The 14,710-nt window shown below is 38.2% G+C and overlaps 1 long non-coding RNA gene across 1 annotated transcript; it reads left to right on the top strand.

The window, feature by feature from the left end:
* Positions 1-2,777: 2,777 nt before the first annotated feature.
* Positions 2,778-9,914, top strand: LOC130601931 (uncharacterized). Its single transcript, XR_008972770.1, has 3 exons — positions 2,778-2,898; positions 3,758-3,913; positions 9,658-9,914. It is a non-coding gene; the product is annotated as an uncharacterized LOC130601931 (long non-coding RNA).
* Positions 9,915-14,710: the final 4,796 nt, after the last annotated feature.

Below are 14,710 nucleotides of genomic sequence, written 5' to 3'. Positions count from 1 at the left end.
AGGAACTGTCAATATCTCTTCATGTTATCTGGCTGGCTGTTAACTGTGGTGCAGTTTCAGTAGCCCAGATGACATGTCTCCTCTTACTGGCAATGAACAGTAATTTAAACAGCTGTTTTCCCATCTCTGTCTAGTCTTCCCCTCTTCTCTGCTTCTGTCCCTGCTATTGGATAGTCTCACAGTCTCTGCATATCTAGTCTGGATATGCCTAACTGGTTCTTTAGCATCTACTTAATATCCCTGACACTGCTTTCTTGCCTGTCCCTATTTCAGCTTTTTAGAAACAGTTGTAATATAATCCAGCTGGTGAACTGACCAGTCTCACTAGCTTTCCCTTCTATTCACTTTCAGTTTGATAACCAAAGACCAGGATGAATGTATGTGTATCTGTACTTTTACTGATATCAGTAATGGTAATTAAGAATTTGTCTGGAATTTTTGGGAGGACTTATCTTGCTCTGGGTACAGATGCCCCTGGTAGGATTTAAGCATGATGTAAACATGTCCTGTGAGGGAGGTGTGGCAAAACTAAACTAGATCAAGAGACACAGAACCATTACTGGTATGAGGATAAACTATATACATCTGCAACAGGATGTAGAAGGCTGGGAAGCTGTGCACTGTGATTCTTAATGCTTACCAAATTGTGATACGTGGTGGATTTTGAGCATAAGGTAAATTAAATGGAAAAATGGTCAATCATTTAAGCTCAGTTTAGGCTGCCGAACTAGGGTAAAAGTCCAGCTGACGTACATCTTTTGCTATCATGTGCATAGTATTTTGTTGACTTATTGTAGTAACACCTTGGTACCCCTCCTGGATTTTATCTCTAAAAAGCTCCAGAGAAGGAGAAAAATGCCATTATACTCTCATGCAGATAGATTCAGGTGGTGCTCTGGATAGACTGAGTTTCTTGTCAAGGCTATGCAGCAGCCCACAAATCTAACTGAGCTTTCCCAAGTACCATCCATTATGTCCAGACAAAGGTTTATTTTGGAAAATTTCCATTGACCTATTTAATTTGTTTCTTACCAGTGGTGAGGACAGCATACCTAAGGTCTGTGCTGACCACTAGATGAGACAACAGAGTCTCTACAAGTTCTGGCAGCACAGCTTCAATGCACAGGAAGCCCAGAAGTCATCTTCACAGTGTAGCTACTAAATGAGCTCTAGCAATTTGCCTAACTCTGAAGGTGCAAAGGCTAAAAAACCTTATCTGAAACATACACATTTTGCTTCTTTCACATTTTTGCATTATCCTTACCAGGAATCTGTCTTACTAAAGACTTCTCAATCAAAGAAACTAGCTGTCTAATATCAGGCTATGCCCCAAATGTTTCCCATCCCATGGTGAAGCAGGCTGTATAGTCCCTGTATAATTGCATTGCTGAGGCCTACACCCAGACTCTGCACCTGGAGAATGTGAGGAAAGTGCAGTGGAAATACAGAGGGCATCCAATGAAGGTCACTGCAGATTTTGACTCCTAGACAATATTCACATTAGGAATGTATATACCTAATTATTTCAGATTTATCTTGTGCCTTTTGCCATGTATGTATTACAAAACCACTTCAGAATGTATCCAAAACCCCTTTCCACCTTCCTCCGATCAATTCCTATTAAAATCTAGTTCCTTTGGCTTGAAATAATGATTGACATTTTGTTGTGTCTCATATGTCATCTTAGATGGAACTTCTTTTAAAAATAAATGTGGCAATTAAATCCCCAGGCTGCTTCAGTTTTTTCACAGCTTGTTTTTAAGTAACTGATAAAGAATATGTGAAGTTTTCAATGAAGCTGCCAGTTCCTCTTAAGTGTGCTCTGTGCAATATGTATCTTTCTTCCTTTATTTGCATTGTTTTTGTCACACAGAGATACTGGGATTGTTGTCATGTGTTCTGTGACAATTAGGGTTTCCAGATAACTTGTTGGTATTTGTGCTTAGGAAAGAAATGTTTTTCAGCTCATCTCTGAAATCCTATAGCTGCTAAGAGTATAAGTGCAACAGCTAAGACCTCATGATTTGTTGGAACAATATGATCTATCGTCTGTATGGTACATTTCCACAAAGGAATACTGATTTGTGCTGAGAAAGAGAAGGAGGTGGCACCAGCCTTAGCTGAAGTGGCAGCTGCAAACCAGCTGTCAGTAGTAATAGGTGGGTTTAGGCATGTTTACTGAGAGACTGACTGTGATCAGTGCTCTGCTAGGGAATCACAGATCCATAGAATGGGTAGGGTTGGAAGAGACCTTAAAGATCATCTTGTTCCAACTTCCCTGTCAGTGTCTCACCATTCTCATATTGAATTTTTGTCTAATATCTAATGTAAATTTCCCCTCTTTCAGTCTGATTTTCCCAGGGCGTGAAACTTGCTGGATAGTAGTTCAAGCCCAAATATTAATAAAAGCAATCCTAACTTTGCCTTAACTTGTACATCACCTGTTCCCTCTGCTGCATGGTCCCAGGGGCCAAGTAATGCCTTCTCCCTGCTGTGTTCAATGCAGTGAATGTGTCCTGCTCAAATTACATGATGCTGTTTTGTGTACTGAATCCTGCAAGGCTGTTGCCTCTACAGCTGCATTTTAGCCTTCCCTAATCCTCTCTTCCCATGATCATGTCCTCCCCTTTAACTTATAGGCCAGAACTATAGGAGAACTGAGGATGCAGATCTGGGCAACCAACTGTTATCAGCTGCTTTATATTGTTAGAGCATAAGAAGTTCTAAAAAGCACTAGCTGTGGCCCAGCAGTGAGGCCTGATTTAGAAAATGGTTGGGCACAAGTGAAATAAATGTCCCCTTGCAAGTCAGTTTGTGAGGAAACAGGTGGTACATGGTTATTACAATGCGCAGAGAACAACTCTTGGAATACAACTGGAAATAATTCAAAAGACAACAGTGAGTCCTTTGTAAATAAAAAACGGGGTATGATGTAACTGTCTTGTGATAAGCAGGGGTAGCTGGTGGGCAGCCAAGGACATAATGTTTTGTTCTTGTGTGTAATCACTGAGTAATGATGAGGAAGCAAACGGCTGCAGCTTAGGTGAAAGATTCTATGTCACTACTGTGCTGGTCCCCAGCAAGCTGCCTCTCCCTGGGCTGTAGGGTGGAGCATCCAATTGTATTTGCTGGCAGAGGTCAATGAGCCTCCTCAGAAATATCAGGGAAGGCTAGCTCCAGTCCAACAGGACACAATAGATGTGAACACAAGTGTTTTCTTGCCTTTAATAGATGACACCTCCTCCTTCTCAGCCATATAAGAAAAAAAAAAAAAACAAGCCACCAAAAACCACCAAAAACCGAAACAACAAAGTGGGCATAAGCCTGAAATGACAGGTGTTGGCCTTCCTGATATTTTTGGGTATTATCATCTTATAGGGCAGATTGTAAAGGACTGAACAATGATGAACGTAACTCAATGACTCTCTTCCTCCCTGCCTCCCTCCTCCAAAAAAAAGAAAGTGGGGGTAAAATGAGAGAGAGAAGAAAGAAGGCTCTGCTGGCAGCCTTGGGATAGTTAGTTTAAAAAGCAGGTGTGGGGGAAAATATGAGAAACAATCTTGTGGGATTCAGTGAGGAAACACTTCAAAAATATAATTTGATTAGGACACAGCCTGTATGATTCAACGAGGGGGAGGAGGTATTGCCTGGAATATGCATCTGACAAACTTTCACATCAAGAATTCCTAAATTACTGTCATGCAGCCATGAGGTAGGGGACAAAACAACTTGTGGAATAGCCAACTTTTTTTTCCAGACTCCTGAACTGCAGCCTTTTGAGTTGGCATCTATGATGGAATCAGCACTGTGAGTTGCTTTTGCTTCTGGTTCCATTGATATATTCCAAGTTACTTTTGTCACAGCACTGTGTGCTGCATACCCTTCCTAAGCTCTCTGTTGGACTGGAGGGCAGGTAAGAAAAATGCTTCCTTCACTACAATGTGCAAGAGAATGTCAGGTTTAATATGAAGATGATTCAGGCTTTTTGCCTGATCAGGTAGGCTTTGCCACCATTAAAGAACATCATTCATTCACTGACATCTGTTCATTATTTGTTATATCCGAAAAGATAAAGAATAAAAGAAAGTGATTTACAGAAGTGCAACCAATATCGAGAAGTATTTAAACATTTAAAGACTGCAGGCCCTAACCTTTAACTATAAATGGAATGCAGAATGCTATGTTTTGCATCATAGCACAGTGAAGGAGATTAGGCAGAATCACAGTGTGGGACCTGCTCCAGCTACTAAAGGAAATGTGAAGGAAAGAGTAGCTTCTGAAATTTTGTTCATTTTAGTGGCATTTCTGTCAGGGTTACAAGGAGGATTATACAGGGTAAAACTGCACAAATGGTAGCTATTTTCTTTCAAAGAACTGAGCTCTTTTCACAGCCTTTCCTTTTTTTACCTGATGGTCCTCAATTTGTAAGTCTGCTGTTTGGTACACTCATTCAGGTAGAAAGTTGTGCAGGTGTAATTTTTACATCAGGTGTAGGTATCCAGCTTCTGCAAAGCAGGCAGCCAGAACTTGGCTGGTATCTGTTTAGAACAACAGCACTCTCCCACTCATGCTAATGACCTATAAGTGTAGATCTCTTTTGTTGTAAGTGAAAGTGAGAGAGAATAAGTATTCAAAAAGGAACATTCACTTTGAGAAAAGAGGCTGGGTGCCGTAGCTGCTTTCTGGATGAAACCTCTACTGACATGAAATAGAGAATTTGTGTAAAATACAAAATCAGTCCCGGGAGCAACAAATAGAGAACCTGTGTATGCACACTGTATGTTACATCATGGTGTCTCTTAAATCAGTAGGCTTTGATTATTACTATTTTGATGTTACACAAAGCAAAAGTGAGGAACTACCCCCAGCAAGCAGTCTCTGGCTCTTTAGAAGCTTGGGGTACAGAAATGTCTTGTTCTGAATATACGTCAGATTTTGGCAGGAGGTGCACATACACAGTTCAGGATTTGTGCTGTAATTATATGTAACAGCTAAGGAATAATTTCACTCGAAGCAGAAAGAAACATGTTGTCTTTTGAATTGGTAAAATGGTGGGATTTTGTCCTTAACATATTTAGGAAACCTGGGGCTTATTGTAGAGCTAAATGAAGCACTGTAAAAGATGGTTATTTGCATAAGGTCAGCATTAAGATGTTAACACTATATGGAACTGTGTATGAAAGTAGAAAATTTCCTTTGCAGGTGTGTCCAACTTTTTTGGCATCAGTGTGATCTTCTGTTTGGAGGCCTATTCTATATAACAAATTTTTGTTTATTAGAGGTTAAATAGTTAGTTAGAGTGCACTAGCTTGAACATTTTCCTTGAAAGTACTGTCCCAGAGAAAACTGAATAGAACTATTGATTTTTGATTTGTATTTGTATTTTTTGGCCCTAGTTTAGCAATGCACACTTAATCATATTTTATTCCTTCAGTGCGTTGAAAGTGCATTGTAACATACTGAGACTCATGGGATACTGTAACTACAGGCAGAGCTGAACTGAGCTAGAAAAAAATACTAAAATATGGATATAAGATTGCTGGATATGCTCTTCTGCCTTTGGGTTTATCTGATTTCCAGTGAAAACCATGGAAGGGTAGCCATTGATTAGATCAGAACTTCCCAAAAGTTTCCCTAGTGTTACACAAAGCAGTTAAATATTAACCACACATTTTTCACCACACTTTGTTAGGTCACAAGTTTTTAGAAATGGTATAACGATCCCTAAAGTAAGAATGTATAGGTATAAAGTCTTTAGAGTTTGAAAAATCTCAAGGCTAGAAATTTACATCAATTTTGCCTTGAAGAAAGGGTGGTATGAACTTGGTGGTTGTCAGTTTGATGCTACCCCAGATTTTTGACTCTATGAATAAGCTGTCAACTGTTGCTCTATTAATTTAGGGTCCATTAAAAAAATAACAACCCTGTGAATGTGTATAATATTTTACATTTAAATATAACTGGGGCTGGGCTTCTGAAAAAGGGTATTTCACCTCCTGAGAGATTCACTAATACACTCAGGGAAAATGAAGGTAACCCCCTAATAATAATTATGGTCAGAATATTAAGGTCAGACTCCAAAGGTAAGATTAACAATTTGACAGGTACATTGAGAATTCCAAGTATGAAACCTGAGGACCACTGCACATCTCCTATTTTTTTTTCTAGAAGAAATTATATGAATGCTGTTAAAGCAACAAACTTGCTGATCTGTATAATTTTCCTTAATTTTTAGGGAATGAAAAATAATGAGCATTCCAGGGAAACTGTTGAAAATGTTGAAATTTCAGTTCCCTTAGGAAAAAAAAAAAAACGAAAAAAAACCCTTTCAAAAAACAGATTCCTAGTTAACAGACGTTACTTTACATGGGGGAAAAAAATGATCGACTTGTTTTACGGTGATACCTCTTTTACTGTGTATGGCTTAGGAAGGTAACTGGTTATTTCTAACCTTGGTTTAAAAAAGGTTTCCTTTGTCAACTGTGGGAGGAAATCCATGTCTTATTTTAAATCTTGTTGGAAATAAATTACAATGACCAGCTTTATTAGCCGAAGCCTCAAATGCAGGTGTAAATATTACAGGCAAGTGCAGACTGTTTTAGTTAAGGATAACTTGCAGGGTCTGCTTCTTCAGCAGCAGTGGGGAAAAGAATAATTCTGAATAATTCACAAGCTTTTTACCAAAAAGCAGGAAAACTGGAATTGTTTAGTTGAAGACCAGAGCTCATGAGCTTTACTGGGGGAAGTAGAAACTCTAATAGAAAGTCACAGTGGTGTTTCTTACAAATAAGAAGTTATGAGTTTCTCTCATTTTCTAATTATCTTCTGTTTTCTCTAAGTGGGAATCCTCACATCTATGTATAAGCACATAGAAGTTGTTGTATAATCTAAATAAGCTGTATACAAAGTGATGAGAAAATGACGCTTCCAGAATGTGGCTCATCCCACATATATAACTTCCTATTGACAAGCTTCTGACAACTTTTAAACTGGAAAGCTTCATGTTTAATCCTCCTTCTCAGATTCATTCCCTATCAGTTTCAAATATAGTCTCAGGTTATTACATGGTTGACAGGAGATAGGACTTGCAAAGGCGCTACAGCAAGCATTTACGGGTCAGTGAACTTTCTCACTTTTAGAGGCATATTGCACTGGGAAACCAGTTTAGCTCATTTTCCTAACCACAGAGTGCAACTCAAGTTTTTGGAGAGCAGTTTTTCAAGTGAAATCGGTATGGCACACAGTTGCATCCAAACCTCTTCCTGACTGCCACATCACTTAGGCTTCAAAACAGGTTCTTAATGAGTTTAATCATATTTAAAAATTTAATCTTTTTCAACATTATTACAATTGCCTTTGGCAAAATTCAGTAGTACACTGAGCTCCACATGACTCAGACTCAAACCAGGTTTTGTGTATTCAATTCTTTGTGAATCACCACTTCTTTAGACAAGCCTTTAATTTTTTGGTGGTTATCACCTTTTGCAACATTATTGCAAATGTGATTAAAGAGAATAAGAAATGTTAGTGGCTCTCACAGTTGCTATTCGCCATCTAGTCATGTTGGAATCGAAACATGTCCCCTCCCTTCTTTTCTCTCTACAGCTGGCACAAAAGAGTGGGTTTTGGAAGTTCTTTCTTGAGGATATCTGTCTATTTTTGCTGGGTTGCATAAGCATAAGTAGGGATTGTGGCGTATTATATCTCAAACAATAGCTATTTTAATTCTCACAGGCCTTCCCTTAGCTCAGCTTCATGTCTACAAATAACATGATTCTTTTTGATTTTAAAATCATCACTGGTAGATCTGTGATAGTGTATTTCATCCTCTGTTCTTTGCACAGTCCTCTCATATACCTGTGTGAAATTTGAAAGAGATTCTGCAAACCTTAGTCATGGGGAACAATGCTGTATTATACCAGAATGCCTCTTTGAAATGCAAGTTCTTTGTTTGGAAAACAAACCTAAAAAAGAATCACTTTCCCTTGATCAGCATGGTTCTGGAGTACCCTGAATGTGTAAAAGGTACTTAATATTTCATTATTCCCTTCCCACAACTTGCATCATCAGTTGGAAGTAGATCCTGGACTGGTACAACTTGATTCTCTCTTTCTAACCTGTAAATTATGGAGAAAACTTGAAAACGAAAGGGTGTAACCCATGCTGAGATTACATTGTGGTTTATGTTTAACAGACAGCTTTCCTGTCTGTCTTTGGTTCCCATATCCAGGCACCAAGTGTGCATGTGCAGCTGAGTTCACCAGGGACAGAGGGATGAAAAGTGAAATTACAATAATATTGAACTTTAGGCTTGAACTCATACCCTGCAACCTGAAGCTAAGAGAGGAATCATCACCAGGTTTTATTTCAGTGCCCCTCACTTACTCCATTAGTAATTCTCTGTTACCAGTACTTTTCAATTTAAGTGTGTTACTGCACAATGTCCAACTTTTAAGACCTTTACAAATTCTCTTGGTAAGCTGCTTCAGATGATTTCAAGTGGAAAAATATTCAGAATATCACAATAATGTATTTTCTAATTAAAAATTTAAACAGAACATACTTTATGTTTTCAGGAGCATGCACGTCCATAAAAATAGAATCAAACTGAGCGTATGCATTGGAATTTCAGCAGGAAGATAGGGCAGAAGTGCTGCTGAGGTCCCTTCTAACTGGAATGATTCTAAGATTGTTCTGTGACTGCACATCTTTTATGTCGCTAGCTGCAAGTATAGACTTAACTCTAGCAAGGCATTTAGTATGTAGGTGCTGGGATGATGGACGTGAAATTCCTCTTTTTATTTATTCTTTTACTGAATTACCAGCCAAACGTAGCCTCCCTTCCTTTCCCTTTCTTGCATTCTTCTCCATCTCTTATGCTTGCTTCTTTCAGAAGTATGGCTACTTCTTTTAGATTATGACTCCATATAGTAATTCAGAAGTAGTATACTTTCTCTGTTGAAAATACCACCATTTGCCACGAAAGTGCACATTTAACAAAGTTTTATGCCAAATCTTTGGGTAGAAGATTTTGAGAGGCAGAAGTCTTTGCCTCCAGCCAGTCAGTTTGATTTCTAAGGATAACAGAATTGGTGACCTGCAATTCCAGTTGCTTAATGGTTTTACTTTACTGAAATGTTTTTGTACTTTTATTGTATGCCAGACAGTTATGATAATTAAAATAATTATGGAATGTGGAAGCAATGCATGATGGGAAAGCGGAATATCCTTGGTTTGCCTGTTGTTGAGCCTTGACTATGAAGAAATAGCCAGACTCAAGTGAAACTATATGCTTAGAGAACAAATATTAGAAGTTACCATTTCAAAATGGCAGGTTATCATCTACACTTCTGAAGACTGTAATCTGCTTTCCTGGGGAAAGTTAATAGACAGGTCACTCCCACAGGTCTGCTTCAGAAGAAAGACTGGGAATTGGTTCCAAGTCATATTTTTGGTTCCTGTTGCTTCTGTGTCCCAAGGGAAATTACTGTCTCTAGCTCTCTTCCTCTAAAAAAACCTGTATCCTTTTCATATTGTCAATGATATGCAGAGAAGTGTAATATTCATGTTAAATTTGCTGACCAGCTATGCTGACAGTGTGATATGTACATTAGAGAATTTAATTTTTAATAAAATTCCCAAATCTGTTTTGTCTAGGCCGCTGCTAAATCAGGAGATACTTCCAGACATCTCTCAGTCACTTCTTACCAATGTACAGTTCTTTTGGGAAGAAAATCTCAATATTCCAACATAACCCCCTTGAGTTACTGTATGTATCTAAGTAAACATTTGTGAGAGATCCATGAAGCAATATCAGAAGACAGTTACTGCTGCAATAAGGAAACAAGAATGCTGGAGTGTAATCAAGTTAAAATTATATGCACATAAATAAACGGCATAATCATTTTATTAAATGTGTAAATCATTTTTTTTATTTCTAGAATGATTTCTTTTAGCAGGTAATGAAATATTTAACATGAAAGATAACAGACTTCATTACACAGAAACTTTTGTAACCTTTCACAGAGAGAAAGGCTGTCATTATGCTCTCTAGAAAAATGGATCCTAAACCAGTTGAGTCAGGCGTATTTGACATTGCTCACAGTGCAGACTGTTGTTGATGTTTGAAGACAATCCAGCTCTGAGCTGTAATTACGATGACAGATCTATTCGTGTTTGTTGGTGCTAAGGATAGACAGCTGTTTTCACATGCTGGCTTACAATTTGACAACTGCAGCCCCAACAAATGCTTTTGATGTTCAGACATGACAGAAATAAAAAGATCAAATATCACACACATAATGGCCCATTCTCCTTATCTTTAGCTTACTGTTGAATCCATAGAAATACAGGTCTTGAAGGGACTTTGAGGGATTTACCAGATCAGCTCTGAGACAGTCATGGCTACCCAGAGTGCAGCAATCTGTGTTGTTCTGTGTCTGCTTACAAAAAGGAGGGTTTTCTGGATGATGTCTGGATTGATTTTCCAAGGGATAGACTATTTTACTGGTTTTGCATCAGAATTTCCTTGGCCTATATTAAATCAGTTGCTGAATTCTCATACCTTCCAATTTGATCCTAATTGTAGACTTGTCATTCTTTCTAATTATTAATTCCTACAGCAGCCTCCACAGTGGAAGTCTGGCTTCAGCTTTAGGTGTTACTCTGCTCAGACTTTCTCTCTGCTTGTCTTGCTCTTCCAGTACATCAACTACTCTTCATTCCTATTTTACCTTCCCTATCCTGCCACATGCTTGAAGCTAGAGCTGTTACTTTGTACTGAGCTATGAGTGAATGACTAAGGATAAAGACATGAGCTGTAACTTCTTGTCCATCTACAGAGCCACCCTGTGAATTTGCTTCACTAAATATGAATAGCAGCTCTATTATCCTTTCATTTGTACACAGGTGACTCAGTTACTTGTCTATATATTTTGTAGGACAGACTCAACATGAATTATATATCTATGTTTGTATGGTCAGGAGTCAAACCTGTGTTCTTTAAAAAATTTTTCCTATCATTTCATAAAAAATGAAATTAAGAAATCAGTATGTACGATTTTACTAGATACAACTCTGATGAATATTGATTTTGGCTATGGTACTGCCACCAGGCTATTACTACCCCACGTATTCAAATGACATTTTATTTCCTACTCTGCATTTCCGAACAGCAGGCCATTTTAGCTGCTGCAGAGTCACATCTACAGAAAAGGGACAGATGTTCCACATTTTTCTTTATGAAACTGAAGAACTTTTCAAGTTCACTAGCTAAAATGCCACCAAAGAATCAGACAGAAACATTGTACAATAGATGACATTGTCCTAAAGAGATGAAGAAAATGTACTATTTAAATCACCAGTAGCACTCACAAGGCATACTTGATATAATTAGTAATTGTGTGCTCGACAGGCACACATGGTAAAAGATAGTCAGTTCCTTCCTACTACTCTAATAATGGGAGACTACATATAGATGTCTATTCAAAAGAGAGGATACAAGACTGTTGCCAACAACTGTAAGGGAGAAAGAGAGAGAAAGAAAGAGAGGATGAGAAAGTTTAATTAACAAGTACTACCCAGAGAGATATTTTGAAGAAAGAATGACTCATAGGATAATAATGCAACTTTGCCACTGGCCAGGATAGGGAGGAAGAATATAAAGGAACAGCTCGCTTTTAATGAAGTAGATTTAGTTGCTGTATCTTTAGGAGGTTGAAAACATACCTTTGTTACATGCTTACTCATATCCCTGCTGTATGTTCCTAGTTTGTTAAGTTTTTTTTAAAAAAGGTGGGGGGCTGCTTTCTCTCCTACCGCCTGGCAAGGTCAAAAGGTCTGAGATACATCTTCTGCAAGGGAAAGAACTCTTTGTACCAAAAATAGTGTCCGTAGAAAAATAGAGTCTGAATAAAATGTAACATTTTGCTGAAGGTTGCCTCTTGATCCAAAGTTTTACATGCTTTTCTGGAGTTACAAGAGTTTTTGAAAGTAACACTTTTCAAAGGTGGTTTTCTGGTACCACTAATACCACTGGATCTTTTATGACTTACCAAATACTGTTTTGATGGGAACTGTGGCCATTCAGATATAGTGCTCTTAATTTTATCAATTCAGTAGGAAGAATTTAATTAAAAACTCAGAAGATTGTCTGTATTGCCCTCCATTCTTAAGAGATGCACTTTGATGGGGCTGGGATGTTTCTTGGAGTATCCTGAGAAGCCGCATATTAGTTACAGGCAGAAACATATCAGAAACATATCCCTTACAAGCCACTACTCACTGTATTGACTTGTAAATTCATCATAAAAAAGGAGTAATTTCTCAACAAAATTGTGCCAACCCATTTTCATTGTGGCATCTTCAGATGTATGCCAATTCCAACTTCCTTTGGCAAAAGAAATTAGAGATGGAGTAACCTGGCAACAAATGAGGTTGTTCATTGTACTGCCTGAAGAAGAAACCAGATTTTACCTAATGAGGCTGGATGTAGTGCTTCATTTGGCAGCCTGTGATCATATTAGGAGCAATGCTTGCTGAAGATTAACAAAATGGTTTGTAGCAAGTGTAAACAAATACTGCTAGCCTCTGTTTCCACAGCACAACTCCCCATTTTAGGAAGCAGTTGTCTATCCCAAGAACTTAGTAAATAATAACATAGTGAGATATTTCAGACAGACCTAATGGGTACTGAAAAGATGGAAGATTTCAATTGAGACACCCTTGAAAATGAAATCTATGGTGTATTGTTATTTGGAACAGAGGAATTCTTGCCATAGACATGAAAGAATTCCCTGGGTTTTGATACTGTGATGACCTGGCATTTCATTAGAATCTTAACTTCCGTAGCAACTTCATATTTAACTTAGTCCCTGATTGGAAGTGATTCATCTGTGTGATATAGATGAATGGGCATGGCAAAGCTGTAATGTATCTTCTTCCCAGCAGTTGTTTTTAATGCTTTATCTTTGGGCAGTGTAACAGGGAAGGTCAAGTAACTTACCTATTTTGTAAGAATAATTTTTACACTCTTACATCTGGGCTGTCCAAGAGCTCTACCAAAAAAAAGTGGTTTAGTACTAGAAAATCACCATGTTTGTTGTGGTGTCAGGTCAGAAGTGCCTTGCGATGTAAATCAGGCTTTCTTAACTGATCAGTGCCTGCAGTGTATTACAATAGAGCATCCATTATGTCATTCTGACACGTCAAATATGTTCTGCAGTTGAAAGCAAGATGGCAAAGAGCCCATATATTTCAGGTGGATCTCATGAGTCTTGAACACAAGTCAGAGTTTCAGCCCTTGTAAATACATAAAATGTGAAGCAAATGATCCTAATAGCTACAATATATATTTTAAAGTTTTTTAAACACCATAGAGTTAAATATTAATAATATTTTGTGTTATATTCTGCTTGTTTTTCTAACTGTTGTTTTTTCAATATTCAAAATAGTTTAATGAGCAGCATAAGGTTGTGTTAATATGCCATATGAAGATGCTCTGGGTTTTGTGCAGGAAGGGAGGTTTATAAAATTTTAAATACAAAAAATAGAGCACTTCCTCACTATTCTTTCTGTTTTCAGCTTAGGAAATTTGCAAAGATCTAAAACTAATATGATTAATTTATAGGAGCAGACAGGCTTATTTGACCCTGTCGTGGTTTAAACCCAGCCAGACAGCTTGTTCACTCACTCCCCCCCTTCTTTCCATCCCCCTACTCCCGGAGGGACGGAGAGGACAATCGAAAAGAATGCAACTCCCACAGGTTGAGATAAGAACAGTTTAGTAACTCAGGTATAACACAAATCACTACTGCTACCACCAATAATAACAGTGATAAAGGAAATAACAAGGGAAGAGAATACAACACCTCAGCACCAGCCGACCAATAACTTGCCCTCCCCCAGCCTGACCAAGCACCAACCGATACCTCCTCCAACCCTGCAGACTACCAACCCTTCAGGGTAACTCTCCAGTTACACCCTGGGCATGACATGCTGTGGTATGGAATACCTCTTTGGTCAGTTTGGGTCAGGTGTCCTGTTTCTGCTTCCTCCCGGCTTCCCCTCTTCCCTGGCAGATCATGAGACTCACAAAGTCCTTGGCCAAACCAAAACATCAGTGTTATCAGCTCTGTTCCCAGGCTGAAAGTCAAAACACAGCACTGCACCAGCTACCAAGAAGGAGAAAAATTGACTGCTACTGCTAAACCCAGGACAGACCCCAGCAATGCTTGTAAGGCATAGGTACCTGAAAGACAGAACTAGGGCTGAGCATCTGAGCTTTTATAAACCCAATATCAATATCCTGAAAAGAAAGCTTTTGCCCAAAGCTGTTACAGGATTTATAGATTTACTGATAAAAGTGAATCTAATGAAGCTAAACAGAACATATATATTTTCATGTCTTGAGCTTAATTTTAGTTTTAAGAAACTGTATTATGATCAATGTGCTTCAAAACCAGAAAAGTGAATACAAGTCCATAGTACTGGTCTATATGCTGCCCTCCAAGCTGTTCTTGTTGCAACTGTTATTGAGAATTTCTAATTTTTTTTTACCTTTCTTCAATATTAATTATTAATCCCAGGGCCATAACTGAAGGAAATCAGAAGTTTTGGCTTGGGTAGATTTGGTGAAGCAGTGTGTTAGCTTATTACAGAAAAACAGAAATTGTACGTGTATGAATTACAGAAGGCAAATGGGTAAGTTAGA

The sequence above is a fragment of the Pezoporus wallicus genome, unplaced genomic scaffold (genome assembly GCF_028554395.1).
Source record: "Pezoporus wallicus isolate ANWC-B61680 ecotype Strahan unplaced genomic scaffold, APGP_CSIRO_Pwel_v1 contig_5967, whole genome shotgun sequence".
Taxonomy (NCBI): domain Eukaryota; kingdom Metazoa; phylum Chordata; class Aves; order Psittaciformes; family Psittacidae; genus Pezoporus; species Pezoporus wallicus.
This window is presented reverse-complemented; position numbering and strand designations above follow the sequence as displayed.